Here is a 4054-nt window from a genome sequence, read left to right as displayed (position 1 = left end):
TATTCTTTACTTAATAAAATAGATAATATTAAATCTATATCTTCTAGTATAGAGACCCCTTAAACCTAGACTACTAATTATAGTAATAGCTTTAAGATAGAATATCTTTAACTTTAATAGTAGTTTACTCTTACTATCTAGGATATAAATAAAGATACCTAGACTAAACTAATCTAGCTATATAAGTAGTTAGTTAAACTTCTTTAAGATTAATATAATTATCTAGGTTATACTTATCTAGATAGGGCTATAGAAGCTATAGCTATTACTTCTAATCTTAATTCTCTTTCTACTATTATCTCTAAAGTACTTAAGCTATATTAAAAGATTTCTAATCTTAAATTAATCTCTATATATAATAGTAAGTATAGTAAGGATGCTATAATAAAGTAGCTTTAGTAGATTAATAAATATTTTTATAATAAGTAAACTCTTACTTAGAAAGAAGCTATTAAACTTAAAAAGATTATAATAGTTAAGTATTATCTTATAGGCTAGGCTAAAGAGTAATAAAATACTTATAAATAGAAGGCTAAATATAATCTAATAGCTATTATAACTATCTTAGATACTTTTAAATAGTAGATCTAAGACTATTTTAGAGAAATTAGAGAAGAGAATAAATATTAGAAAGAGTATAAAAAATATATCTAAGAAAATTAAAACTATATAATCTTATACTATTTCTTTAATTAAAGCTACTAAATATATTAAATCTAGAATTCTAAATAATATATTAATCTAGAAGTTTATTACTAATTTAAAGCCTATTCTATATATTTATTAGATAGAAAATTATAATAAGCTAACTACTTTTAATAATATAGTTTATTATTTTACTAAGTATAAATAGGGAGTAGCTCTATATACTTAGATATAGCTTTAATTCTTTAGGGAGATTAATAATTATTAAATAGATCTAATAGATATTAATTTAAATACTATTATAGTGTCCCCTAATTAACCTAAGAAGGGAATATATAAATAGAAGGTATAGTATTAAATTAATTAAGCTTACTTTAATTATAGATAGAAAGGCTATAATATTCAAGCTTATACTATACTAAACTAACTATAATTAAATTATAAAAAGTAGTTAGGAAAAGTAATAGACTACTAGATATAGAAGTACTAGTTAGTTAACTATTATAGGCTTCTAAAGTTAAGGAATATAAAGTATTTAATAATCTTAAACTACTAAAGGATTATAATAATTCTAATAAAGATAGTAATAAGGAAAATTAGCTACTATAAAAAAGACTATTTAATATAATAAAGATAGATTTAGAATAAGAAGATTATAATAATATTAAGACTTATCTAAATACTCTTAGATCTAATATTCTCTATTTCCCTACTATACTTAAAGCTTCTTAGATAGTAGTCTATCTCTAAGCACTATTAGACTATAGCTCTAGTTATATATTTATATTAAAATATCTAGTTAATTTATTACCTTCTTTATAGTTTTAATTTTAATAAATATCTAAATAACTATAGGTTTATCTACTAAATAGTAGATTTATATATATATTATATTAAGTTTAAATTCTACTTAAGTTAGATAATTAGTGCTATATTATTACTCTCTAGGTCCTTAAAATAATAGAGTATAATATTATCTTAGGTTAAGACTGGCTAAAATACTTTAACCCTAATATTAATTAGGTTATAGGATGGATAGTTATTAAAGAATATAAAATAAAATATATAACTATCTACCCTATTAATCTAAGGACTTAAATTAAGATTAATAAGAAAATATCTCTTAATCTTATCTCTATAAAATAGCTTTAATATACTCTCTAGAAGGGTTAATAAGAAGCTTAGTTATATATTATTTAAAAATAAGAGGGGAGTAAAGAAGTATTAATTAATTTATAATAATTAAATCCTTTTCTAGCCTAGTATAAAGATATATTTAGAGAAGAGTTAGTTATAGGAATACCTCTAATTTAATTATTAGAATATTATATTAATATAGAAGATTTACTACTAATTAATATTAACTCTTACCTATAGTTACTAGAGAAGTTTAGTAAGATAAAAAGATAAATTAAAAAGCTTTTAAAGAAAATAGTTATTTATTTATTAGCTAGTACTTAGAGCTTTCCTATTATAATTATCCTAAAACTAAATAAAAAGTAATAATTTTATATTAACTACTACTTACTTAATAAGATAACTATAAAGAATATCTATCTACTACTAAGAATTTAAGAACTCCTAGATTAAGTAGGTTAAGCTAAATATCTTTTAAAGCTTAATCTCCTCTTAGGATATTAATAGTTATAAATAGGTAAATTATTAATTTTAAAGATAGCTTTTAATATATTATTTAGTAAATTTAAGTAGTTAGTAATACTATTTAGACTTTATAATACTTCTATAATATTCTAGATAATAATAAATAGTATTATATAGGACCTTAACTTTATAGTAGTATACCTTAATAATATCTTAATCTTCTTAGACTTAAAAGAGAAATATTAGAAGCATATTTAATAAGTACTTAATTAACTCTAAGAATATTAGTTATATATAAAACTCTCTAAATATATATTTACTAAGAGAGAAATATAATTTTATAGTTATATTATTAATAATAGACTAGTTTAACTAATGCCTACAAAGATTAAGGTTATAAAGATATAGCTAAAACTAATAAATATTTATAAAGTTTAATAATTCTTAGGACTAGCTATATACTATTACTAATTTATATATAAGTTTATAAGGATTATAACTTCTCTTTATAAGCTCCTAAAGGAATTAGATACTTTACTTTATAAGAAGAAGTTTTAATCTATAGTCTAGAATACTTAATATTAGTAAGTATTTATAATACTAAAGAATATAATAGTTTATATACCTATTCTTAAGATTACTAATCTCTTACTACTATATTAAATTAAGACTAATATATCTAAATAGGCTCTTAGTATAATACTATTATAATAAGATAAAAARGGATAGTAGCATCCTATAGTATTTAATAGGTAAAAGCTTAATAATACTAAAAAGAACTATTCTATATATAAAAAGGAACTTCTCATAATTAAGAAAGTACTCTAATAATAGGACTACTATATTAATAATAATTAGTCTATTATAATTATAATAGATTATAAAAGCCTTTAATATCTTACCTATATAAAGATGTATTTAAAACATCTTATATATTAGATTAAAGAGTTTTAAATATATAATCTAGTTATTAAGTATTATAAGGGAACTGAGGCAGTCATCCCTAATATAATAAGTTATTAACTAGACTTTATTAAAGAAGGTCTAGTGAATTAAGTATAAATACCTACTTTTAGTCTATCTATAATATAGTTATAGTAGATAACTAGTGAAGAATGCCTTCATATATTATTATATCTCTATAAATTAGAATGGCATCTATTAATAGTCTTATTCTTAAAAGGTGATAACCTAGATATATCTAATAATATTAAAATAAAAATTAAGATATTAGCACTAAACTTTTAACTAAAGGTAGAGTATATTAATAGATAATCTACTAATTAACTATATTATATTAATGAAGGTACTGAAATACTATATTTTAAAATTCCCTTTTAAAAGGACTTTATATTATAGCTTTATAACTAGTTTAGCTATCTAGCCTATCCAGCCTTACTTAGAGTAATTTATACCCATGCCTAGTGGCCTATAATATAAAAGGATATCTAAGATATTACTAAGAGCTATCTAAATTATTAAATAGTAAAGCCTTTAAGACTAAATCTTAAATATTATGATATTAAACAGCACATATATGACTTCAGGGAAGTCTATCAGACATGTAATAATATCTAGTAATTATTATTACTATTTATATAGTTAGTTAGACCTTACATTCATTCTTAGCTTAGGTTAAAATATAAAAGACAGCTGGAATCCCTTAAAGTAAAGAAGATATATATAGGGTAGCTACTAGCCTACCCTCTATTCTTATACTCTTTAAAGACTCTATATCCTTAATAATAATAAATATCCTATCTAGTAGTATATCTAGATTAAGTAAATATATAATACTTAATTTCTA

Source organism: Aspergillus viridinutans (assembly GCF_018404265.1).
Source record: "Aspergillus viridinutans IFM 47045 DNA, scaffold_2, whole genome shotgun sequence".
In the NCBI taxonomy this organism is placed as follows: Eukaryota; Fungi; Ascomycota; class Eurotiomycetes; order Eurotiales; family Aspergillaceae; genus Aspergillus; species Aspergillus viridinutans.
The sequence above is the reverse complement of the archived record's forward strand: the minus strand, read 5'-3'. Positions refer to the sequence as shown.